This window comes from Schistocerca gregaria, chromosome 8, assembly GCF_023897955.1.
Source record: "Schistocerca gregaria isolate iqSchGreg1 chromosome 8, iqSchGreg1.2, whole genome shotgun sequence".
NCBI classification, from domain to species: Eukaryota; Metazoa; Arthropoda; class Insecta; order Orthoptera; family Acrididae; genus Schistocerca; species Schistocerca gregaria.
In genome coordinates, this window is record NC_064927.1 from 461069156 (window position 1) to 461081452 (window position 12297).

Sequence of the window (12297 nt, forward strand, 5' to 3'; positions counted from 1 at the left end):
AACAAACCAAAGCAACAGTGCTGTGATTTTGTTAAGAAACATTTATTATATCATTCAAACTATCTTAAGGATGACGACGTAAATTGAACTTATGTTTAACGGACTGTTATAGTGATAAACACATGTTACTCTTTTCCTGTGGCAAGAGCTGTGCGAAGTATTGACATTTCGTAAATCAGTAGTACAAGTTTATACGCCAACTAGCTCTGTAGATAACGAAGAAATTGAAGAAATGTATGATGAAATAAAAGAAATTATTCAGATAGTGAAGGGAGATGAAAATTTAGTAGTCATGAGTGACTGGAATTCGAGTGTAGGAAAAGGGAAATGTAGAAGGTGAATATGGATTGGGGCTAAGAAATGAAAGAGGAAGCCGCCTGGCAGAATTTTGCACAGAGCACAACTTAATCATAGCTAACACTTGGTTTAAGAATCATGAAAGAAGGTTGTATACATGGAAGAACCCTGGAGATACTAAAAGGTATCAGATAAATTATATAATGGTAAGACAGAGATTTAGGAACCAGGTTTTAAATTGTAAGACATTTCCAGGGGCAGATGTGGACTCTGACCACAATCTATTGGTTATGATCTGTAGATTAAAACTAAAGAAACTGCAAAAAAGGTGGAAATTTAAGGAGAGGGGATCTGGATAAACTAAAAGAACCAGAGGTTGTACAGAGTTTCAGGGAGAGCATATGGGAAAAATTTACAGAAATGGGGGAAAGAAATACAGTAGAAGAAGAATGGATAGCTTTGAGGGATGTAGTAGTGAAGGCAGCAGAGGATCAAGTAGGTAAAAAGATGAGGGCTAGTAGAAATTCTTGGGTAACAGAAGAAATATTGAATTGAGTTGATGAAAGGAGAAAATATAAAAATTCAGTAAATAAAGCAGGCATAAATGAATACAAACGTCTCAAAAATTATATCGACAGGAAGTGCAAAATGGCTAAGCAGGGATGGCTAGAGGACAAATGTAAGGATGTAGAGGCTTATCTCACAAGGGGTAAGATAAATACTGCCTACAGGAAAAATAAAGAGACATTTTGAGAAAAGAGAACCACTTGTATGAATATCAAGAGCTCAGATGGAAACCCAGTTCTAAGCAAAGAAAGGAAAGCAGAAAGGTGGAAGGAGCATATAGAAAGTCTATACAAGGGCGATGTACTTGAGGACAATATTTTTGAAATGGTAGAGGATGTGGATGAAGATGAAATGAGAGATGTGATACTGCATGGAGAGTTTGACAGAGTACTGAAAGACCTGAGTCGAAACAAAGCCCCGGGAGTAGACAACATTCCATTAGAACTACTGACAGCCTTGGGAGAGCCAGTCCTGACAAAACTCTACCATCTGATAAGCAAGATGTTTGGGACAGGCGGAATACCCTCCGACTTCAAGAAGAATATAATAATTCATATTACAAAGAAAGCAGGTGTTCACAGATGTGAAAATACCGAACTATCAGTTTAAAAAGTCACGGCTGCAAAACAATAACGCGAATTCTTTATAGACGAATGGAAAAACTTGTAGAAGCCGACCTCGGGGAAGATCAGTTTAGATTTCGTAGAAATATCGGAACATCTGAGGCAATACTGACCCTACCACTTATCTTAGAAGGTAGATTAAGGAAAGGCAAACCTACGTTTCTAGAATTTGTAGACTTAGATAAAGCGTTTGACAATGTTGACTAGTATGCTCTCTTTCTAATTCTGAAGGTGGCAGGGGTAAAATACAGTGAGCAAAAAGCTATTTACAGTTTGTACAGTAACCAGATGGTAGTTACAAGAGTCGAGAGACATCAAAGGGAAGCAGTGGTTGGGAAGGGAGTGAGTCAGGGTTGTAGCCTCTCCCCGATGTTATTCAATCTCTATATTGATTAAGCAGTGAAGGAAACAAAAGAAAAATTCGGAGTGGGTATTAAAATCCATGGAAAGAAATAAAAACTTTGAGGTTTGCCGATGACATTGTAATTCTGTCAGTGACAGCAAAGGACTAGGAAGACCAGTTGAACGCAATGGTCAGCGTCTTGAAAGAAGGACATAAGATGATCATCAACAAAAGCAAAACGCGAATAATGGAATGTAGTCGAATTAAGTCGGGTGGAGCTGAGGGAAATAGATTAGGAAATGAGATACTTAAAGTAGTAAAGGAGTTTTGTTATTTGGGGAGCAAAGTAACTGATGATGGTCGAAGATGAGAGGGTATAAAATGTAGACTGGCAAATTGCAAGGAAAGATTTTCTGAGGAAGAGAAATTTGTTAACATCGAGTATAGATTTAAGTGTCAGGAAGTCGTTTCTCAAAGTATTTGTATGGAGTGTAGCCATGTATGGAAGTGAAACATGGACGATAAATAGTTTGGACAAGAAGAGAATAGAAGTTTTTAAATGTGGTGCCACAGAAGAATGCTGAAGATTAGGTGGGTAGATCACATAACTAATGAGGAAGTATTGAATAGGATTGGGGAGAAGCGAAGTTTGTGGCGCAACTGGACTAGAAGAAGGGATCGTTTGGTAGGACATGATCTGAGGCATCAAGGGATCACGAGTTTAGTATCGGAGGGCAGCGTGGAGGGTAAAAATCGTAGAGGGAGACCAAGAGATGAATACACTAAGCATATTCATAGGGATGTAGGTTGCAGTAGGTACTGGCAGATGAAGAAGCTTGCATAGGATAGAGTATCATGGAGAGATTCATTTACATATCGTAAATTCTAAACATATTGCATAATTCCGACCAACACGCACCGCGTGATTAACAAACAATGAAATTCAGTTTAAGATAAGCCTAAAGGATTTATTGGTGGCCAACTCCTTCTTCTCCATTGATGAATTTCTCAGTAAAACCAACTGATTTGTGCATAAGTACAATATAACTTCTACACAATTTCAGTGGAGTACTGTGTTCATTGTAAATAAGTATGATAGTAGTGGTATTACATGATTATTATCTTATAAATAAAGAGAAAACTTTCGTATTTTAAATTCAGTGCATTAGTATTTGTAAAATGTCTCTTTTATATAGTGTTCATTAAAAAATGACGATCATTCCACTTGGGACCTGTGGAATGGTGCATTTGCTTATTTGTTTTAGTTGTAAATATTTGTCATGAATTGTTGTTTTTCTGATATGTTCCACATCCTAGGGGACCCCCTCACTACGGATCAATTGGAATTTAAGTAAATCTAATGTAATCTAATCTTAACAATGAAACGTCGCACGCGTAACGATAACGCACACACTGGAACTATTATTGTGGTGCCAGTGCTGCGAGATATTTCAGCTAAAACCAAGACGTGAACCACCGCTGTAACTGGAATATTAATGAAACAGGAGGATCCGTCATTATCTCCACGCCACGAACCAGGATTCCTTCACACATCGTCCGCGCGGACCACCGCTGACGTCATCACACTGCCTGCAGCAGCAGTTAAGACATTAATAGAAAACTATTACACTGCCTTTCATTTTAAAATTAAAGACAAGTGCAGTTAAATTATCTATTTTAAGAAAAACTGTCACAATATCAAGGTGTAATTTTGTTTAGTTCCAATAAATATGCTTTCCATTATTTCGTCTTGTTGACACTGTTGAAAACCCGCCAAATTAAAGTTCAACTAATAATTTTGTTTCGAAATTGCTCATCATGATTTTATTTTAATGTTTGTGTGTAACTTGTTTTGGAGGGAGTGCATATTTAATTTTTTGTGCAGTAAAATTAGCTACCATAGAATTACGTATATTGCCGGCTGATGCTTTCCGGTCATTACTGCTTGAAAACTGGCCAATAGTATTTTTGCACCTATTTTCTCATTGTCTTCCAGCTTCAAAACAAAATTACATATTTCGTGGACATCTAGCAGATGCGCGATGTCTATGTAGGCCACTACAATAATGGAATTATATTGACTTTAATTGTTCATTTGGCCCCCGTTAAAGTGATTTATCGCATCTATATAATAATTGTACTGAATTACCCAATTTATTTTTTTATTACTTAAAAATTGGCATACCATATTTAGATTAAAACTGTCGTCCTATTGGCCCCACATAAGAACCTGCAGGTTCTGACAAAGACTATGCCAGTTTTTTTTTTTTTCGTCCATGACTAACATGGGTAGTCCGATCCTTGTATAGGTCATGTTTTATTATTTAAAAAGGGTCTTTTTTGAGAAGTAGAGAACCAGTTTCTTTACACGGGTCCGGCACAACTGCGCCCAGAGGATTAGTGTCGAGGTCCGGTGTGCCGGCCAGCCTGTGGTTTGTTTTAAGGCGATTTTCCATCTGCCTCGGCGAATGCGGGCTGGTTCCCCTTATTCCGCCTCAGTTACGATATGTCGGCGATTGCTGCGCAAACACTGTCACCACACACGCGTACACCATAATTACTGTACCACGCAAACATTGGGGTTACACTCGCCTGGAATGTTAATGTCCAAAAATCATTGGGTCATAGACGCTTCCTTCTGAAAGGCTACGTAGTTACTCTGACGCAAACCGTCATCGTCACTGAAATGTTCCCATGTGGAACGCAGTTCACAAAGCTGTAAAATGTGTTCATATCCGTCGGTATTTCGCGTATTCTTAAGCGCAATAAGGAAAACACAACCTAACCACGAAAAATACCGTAGTACCATGACAGCGCCTCCTCCACACTTCACTGTTGGCATTACACATGATGGCACTTAACGTACTCCTGGCAACTCGCCAACTCTTCCTCCGGATTTTCATTGTGTATAGTTCGATTCATCACACCAAATCGCTCATTGCTAGTCACCCACTGTTTACAGGAATCACTAATAAGACCATCTCGTGCGTTGCTTAGTAGTGACTTCAGGAATCTGTGGTTTACGAACTGCTCTACCACTAAGCACCATTAAACCTCCCTCCGCACGGCCACTGTGCTAGCTGGACTGATAGAAGCATTTTGGAACTCAGATATGATTTCCTCCGCTGGTTCCAATCGAATTTTTGCAGCCACCCTTCGCGGTACTCAAATGATCAACGTCCGTCAGTGTACGAGCTCTTGGTTACGTATTCTTTTACGTTTCCACATCACGACCAACTCTCCAACAAATGACTTGGGCGACTTTGAAGGGTTTAAACGTAAAAACTGACTAGTCCTCGTTTGAACTCAATGAGCTCTCCCGACCCATTCATCTGTTTCTGCTTCTCTACTGACAATACAAAACTGCTTGCCTCCTTCCGTACTGGCCGGTCCGCCACACGTAACGTCTGATGGTCAATTGCTCTTTACATAGGGGTCTCTGGATAAGTGTGATCAGATAGTGTGTGACACACAAATACGGCGATTACGTGCGTTACATGATGCTACGTTAGACACGGCACCTGTCAAGATTGTTAGCTAAATGTTTCTGGTGAGTACCACAGCTTACCGCGAGGGTATCGACTTTCAGCGTGAGAGGATAATCGTTGAAAATAGCATGGGTCGTAGTATGCTGTAAACAACACAAGATTTGGGTCATGTAGGGTCAGAAGAGTCTAGGGAGATCTCCAGAAGCACCAAGACATTGTGTCCACAGGCAACTAGCCCTTTAAGGTGGAAAAATGTAAGTAATGCACATGACTAGGAAGAATAAACCTGTAGCGTCACTCATGTTCTTCTTGACACAGTCAAGGCCGATCGCTGTGGCCGAGCTGTTCTAGGAGCTTAGTCCGGAACCACGCGGCTGCTACGGTCGCAGGTTCGAATCCTGCCTCTGGCATGGATGTGTGTGATGTCCTTAGGTTAGTTAGGTTTACATAGTTCTAGGTATAGGGGACTGATGACGTCAGATGTTAAGTCCCATAGTGGTTAGAGCCATTTGAACTATTTTGACACAGACAAATCATTTATATATCTGGGGGTAACGTTGCAAAGCGATATGAAATGGAACGAACGTGTGAGTACTGTGGTAGGGAAGACGAAATGTTGACTTCAGTTTATTGGGATAATTTTAGGAAAGAGTGGTTTACCTGTAAAGAGGACCGCAAATAGAGCACTAGTCTAGTACCACCTATTCTTGAGTAATGCTCGAGTGTTTGGGATCCGTACCAGTTCAGATTTAAGAAAAACATCGAAGCAATTCAGAGTCTGGCTGCTAGATTTGTTATCGGTAGGTTTGAAGTCTTACAGAGATGCCTCATGGAGTGAAATGAGAATTCCTGGAGGGAAGGCGACGTTATTTTCGAAAAACTCTGTTGAGAAAATTTAGAGAACCTTCACTTGAAGATGACTGCCGTACTGCGGGAAACATACCTTCCTCATAAGCCACGAGGATAAGATACGAGAAATTTGGGCTCATAAGGAGGTATACAAACAGTCGTTTTAACTTACTATGTTTGCGAGTGAAACAGGGAACCAAATGGTTTAGTAGTGGTACAGGGTACCCGCCGCCACACACCGTACCGTGACTTGCGGATTGTCTATGCGGATGTAGATGTAGACCTTGTCATCACCGAAGAGTCAGACTTGATCGATATTCTGCTGTGATTTGGATCGACCCTCCTTGAATGTGGAGGCCAGAAACTCTAGTGGGGCTGGCGGTGTCTAATGTTCCCCTCATGCGCTCATTCCTGGACGGGAATACCTTTCATGTGGCCTGCGTTTTGCCAGCCATTGATGTCCATCCCTACCATTATATATTATTGACAGAACAGTATAACTCAATTCAAGTCGCTAGCTGAGTTATGCCAGTGATACTGTGCATTTTCTAAGCTCGGTAAATTTGGCTTGCGCCTCTATTTAATACTTTTCATTTCTGATAAATGTCAACAAACTGTTAGAGCAGCAAAGCTGTTCGTCTCTTAACTATTATGACGCACTAAGTGCTCAAAATATTGATCCTGGACTTTAATTCCTGCTATAAATTAGTTCTGGATAGACGGTATTGTACATCCAACTTCATCTGCAGTTATCACAGCAGAGGCCTCTTTACACGGTATTTCATTTCTTCATGCACTGTCGGTCTTTCCTTGTAGGTACTTCTTTTCCTTCTCCTGCCACTCGCTACGTACTTTGCGCTTTGTACACCCTTGGTAGCGAATTTGCCAGCGCCAGGACTGCCAACTACCAGGTTGTATTATGTTTCAAATCATTAAAAAAAATAAAAAAGTCCAGAACATGGGAAATGGTGAGGGGGAAGGGGAATAATGAGACTGAGGAGAGAGAGAGGTAGAGAAAACTTAAGAGTGGAAAAAGTCACAGTAGTGGAGAGAGAGAGAGAGAGAGAGAGAGAGAGAGAGAGAGACAGAGAGAGAGAAGCTGTGTGTGAAAGGACTGAGTGAGAATTGTGAGACGAGAGAAACGAACTTGTACAGGCGAGGAAGCTGGCATGAGCTGGTAGGACACTGAACAAAATCAGCTCTCATTTCGGCGGAAGTCGACGACACTGTCGGTTGTTAGCAAACTGAATTAAATGGCGCGTCGTTAGCGGGAGCCGCCATTGTTTGCCGACTCGTTAATGGAATGATCTCTGACTGTTAGTTGCGCACACTGGCGCCAGGAGCGCTCGCAGCACAATGGCGGCGCTCGCAGGTGGCGCTGCCGCCTGTCGTCTCGCCGCCTTCTATTGTCGAAAGGGAGAATTGAGGCCCGCCTTAATGTCTTACTGCTGGCACAAAACTGACTAAAGGCTGGCTGGGAGAGGTTTCCCTGTCTGTGTGGAGGAACAAGGAAAGGGCTGGGGAAGGGAAGAGAAGAGGTCGCAGGGGGGTAAAGGGGGGGGGGGGAGAGGCGGACAATCGAGACGTGCCAGGCCGCTGCACAGCTTTTGTGCCGAGCTTTTTCGAAACAGCCAATCACGATTAGCGATAGCTGGAGTGGTGGGCTATAGGGGGAGAGGCAAAAGAAACTATGAACTTATTTACTGAAAGATAGAGATCAGTTTTCACCTGCAATTATGTCAAATAAAAGAACCGTTGAGTTTCTACTCGATACGAAATAATACAATGTCACGCTCTCTACTGCAAAAGGTGAGTTTTGCTTCAGGTAAATATGCAGTTCTGTGTTATAGATTAGCAAGGACATGTAATAATGTAAAATAGAACATCTGGTTCTAGGTCGGGAGTCAAAACAGAATTAAGATATGACTACTCACACCCCAAGTTATGCCTTACTGCGAAAACAATTTGCAGTTTCAAATGCTACCTAATGTATATAACGCAGTAGTCATGCAACAGTTTGATGCACAAGCAATTCCGAAAGTGCAATTGCAGTGCTATAAACTAAAACGTATTTTTGCACTTATTTCTTACAAATTCACTAGAAAAATATTTTACTATACTTTAAGTACAAAAAAAAAACGTCTGGTGAGTATAGTGTAGTGCACATTACACAATTTTTAAATAGAATGAGTTCTGAGTTGGCATATTAGAACCAATATAAACTACTTGTGTATGATAACATGTCTTCTTCGATAATTTGCTCTTTTCCCTTATATACGGGGTGTTTTAAAGTCTTAGCGATAATCTACTAGGGGTGATGGATCACGTCATGGGGAATAACCTTTTTCAGAGACCAAATGTTCACCGATGTTTCCTGGTGGCGTTATTCGTCTTCAGTCATTTAGCACCCGAGAGGCGTTCGAGCTTATCACTTTCCCGCTTCATAATGCAGTGTTTGTTTCCCAATAACCAGTCTACTCCACGAGAAAAGTGGTGCGCCGAACTCCTAAAATATCTTTCTCCGCTTGGAGACGCAGATGCTTCAAGTTTTCGTGATGAAAATTATTCTATCAATTCACTGGGATAGATAGTAGCAGATTGCAAGTTCAACACACGTGGTTAGCGTACCCGGCAGGTTATGTGATCTCTCGTTGCCACAGGGCCAACGTAAACAATGACACAATACCTGGCGTAGCTCTTAAGCATTTTGTTTCTTATAAAAGTTGTTCTTCATGATGTGATCTATAACACCCCGCATAGTGACTATGTACCTGTTTCATTCGTCGCATTTCGAATGGCCGATTATATGCACAGGGTTAAAAATTATCCCTTTTACAAGAGATAGAACTAGTGAAAACCGTGAAAACACGTCAGTTAACAGATGTCTGCAAACAGGTATTTTTGTAAGAAATTGTTCATTCCACGCAGAATTATGGTTCCTCATAGTACCGCTGCCACGACATATTTTTCAAATGAAAATGTAGTCCATTTCAATATTTTAATTATCATCAAGCAAACTTCAGATCACATTTATGTAACATTTGGCGACTCATTTAGCATGCAAATCGGTCCACCAGTCTACAAGTGGAGACACTTACAAACACTAAGGTGAACACTGAGAATCCAAACCATTTCATGCATTAACATTCAGCTCATAATCATGGTACGTCTACAGTCTGAGTATGGACATGCTACTAGAATTAGTAGGAGAAGTACTTACTAGACTGAGATTCTTTGGGAAATTCTTAAGGCAGTGTGATTAATCCATGAAAGAAATGGCTTACAGGACACACGTTTGACCGATCGTAAGTATTGTTCATCACTCTGGCACTCTGGCCCCGTTGTATTAATAGAAGAGATGGACAGGACCAAACGAAGTGCAGCGAGATCCGTACGGGATCGTTTGGTCGGCACGAGAGCTAGAATTTAGTAATCCCGAGAAATCCCAGAGATATGTTGCGCCACACGAGGGGTTTCACAATCGAAATTCCGGAAGTGCGCGTTTCAGAATGATAACGAAGAGAAATTCAGAAATATTACAGTTCATATGGAAGAGTCGCCCACTGAAACACATTTTTTTCTAAGCGAGAAGTCAAATACCAGCTTTCACAGGTGTAGATCCGTCTGTAGTCGTTTAACAACTGTTTATTTAAGAAAAAAAGGTTTCACCCACCATTTTACGCACTTAGTGGTTAAAATACTAAAAATGTTAAAAAATTTATTTTTTCATTTCCGGCAGAGAAACCAAATACCCATTTTTCTAACTGCAAAATTGCCGTAATACTGAAATATTTTCAGAAGGCCTTTCATTCCCTATTTCACCCCCTTAGGAGTCGAATTTCCAACAGCCGCTTCTTAAACTATGACTCCAGTAGGACATCCACACCCTCTCTCCAAATTGCAAGTTTATATTCTTAAAGATTTGTTCTGGATGAGGATCAGTCAGTGAGATAGTCTGGCTATATTTCACCCCTTAGTCACGGAATTTCAATAAACACTTGAACATATATTTTAGCATTTCCAACCGAGAAGTCAGATACTAACTTCCACAGATTTAGCTTTAGAAATGGTTTAACAATGAAGCACTTTTTCAAAAATTTATAGGTTGAGTTCCGAAGAACACTGAAACAGGTATTTTTTTATTTGCCGAGAATTCAAATACCAATTTTCATACATGTAGCTTTACAAATACTTTTAAAATTCTTTAAAAATGATCCACTTTTAAGAAAAATTTCACCCTTTTGTTCACACTCATAGCAGTCAAATATCCAAAAATGCTGAAAAAGTGTTTTTTTATTTATGACCTAGAATCCAAATGCCAATTTTAGTAGATCTAGCTTACTAGCGGCATATTTTTAAAAACCCTTTCATCCTCTCTTTCACCCTCTTAGGTGTGGAAGTCCGAAAAATCCCGTCCTAAACGACGCCTACAGTATCTGGTCAACATACTCTTCAAATTTCAAGTTCCTATCACTAGCGGTTTGGTCTGGGTGATAAAGAGCCGGTCGGTCAGGGCACTGTCTTTTATATACACGGAGCAGCGAGAACATTATGACCACCGACGTACTATCGATGTAAATTTGTCCAGCCTGTAGCTGCGTCACCGGGCGAGGAATGTCTGCCAGGCAGACCCACGCACGGTACATGTAGTATCCAGTGAGCTTGCTTTCCGTGTGTAGACTGGGGAAGGCGAGCGATCTCTCTAAGTTTGACCGATGGCGAAACGGAGATGAAACCAATTCTAAATGTCGTGGGGTTCGGCCGTCAGCCCTCATTACAAATGTCGGACGTAACAGACTGGGCAGAGTCGTAAGACAGGACAGGCGGCGAACATCACACCTTAATGCTGAGCAGAGTGCAAGAGTGTTTGAACAAGCAGTGCACCAAGTATTTCTAAAGATTGGCCACCGCAGCCGACGGCCCAAGCATGTGACAATGTCAAAGCCACGACATCGGGAACAACGAATGAAATGAGCACGTGACCAATACGGTAATAAAAAAGGAATAAAAATGAGATAGTGTTAATACTTTCATCCTTCTTTACCTCCTCTGCATTACTGCAGATGACGTGTCACTGAGCACATTTGAACTGTGGATGCAGCACACGTGAGGTGCCTAGTTGCTTACACTGCCCTGTGTGGAATACGTAAGTTCTTGTACACTTCACTAACCTGCTGTCTTCATGATGGTTATGTCCCCAGCACAGAAAACAGCACACAGGTCGTGGATTCGTTTTCTTGAGGCTGAACTTAACTTCGCAAGGAAATGCTGCTACGAATAAACTATAACTCATTTGGGATGCCACTCGCGTTTTTATTGATATAGACACGAGAAACTACTCCTGATCACAACGTATTAAACATATCTTTCCACAGTCATTATATCTGGCTAAAATAACATGAAATACACTCCTGGCAATGGAAAAAGGAACACATTGACACCGGTGTGTCAGACCCACCATACTTGCTCCGGACACTGCGAGAGGGCTGTACAAGCAATGATCACACGCACGGTACAGCGGACACACCATGAACCGCGGTGTTGGCCGTCGAATGGCGCTAGCTGCGCAGCATTTGTGAACCGCCGCCGTCAGTGTCAGCCAGTTTGCCGTGGCACACGGAGCTCCATCGCAGTCTTTAACACTGGTAGCATGCCGCGACAGCGTGGACGTGAACCGTATGTGCAGTTGACGGACTTTGAGCGAGGGCGTATAGTGGGCATGCGGGAGGCCAGGTGGGCGTAGCGCCGAATTGCTCAACACGTGGGGCGTGAGGTCTCCACAGTACATCGATGTTGTCGCCAGTGGTCGGCGGAAGGTGCACGTGCCCGTCGACCTGGGACCGGACCGCAGCGACGCACGGATGCACGCCAAGACCGTAGGATCCTACGCAGTGCCGTAGGGGACCGCACCGCCACTTCCCAGCAAATTAGGGACACTGTTGCTCCTGGGGTATCGGCGAGGACCATTCGCAACCGTCTCCATGAAGCTGGGCTACGGTCCCGCACACCGTTACGCCGTCTTCGGCTCACGCCCCAACATCGTGCAGCCCGCGATCTCCTACACTGGCCTTACACCTCTGGTGATCGTCAAGGGGACACTGAATAGTGCACGGTACATCCAAACCGTCAT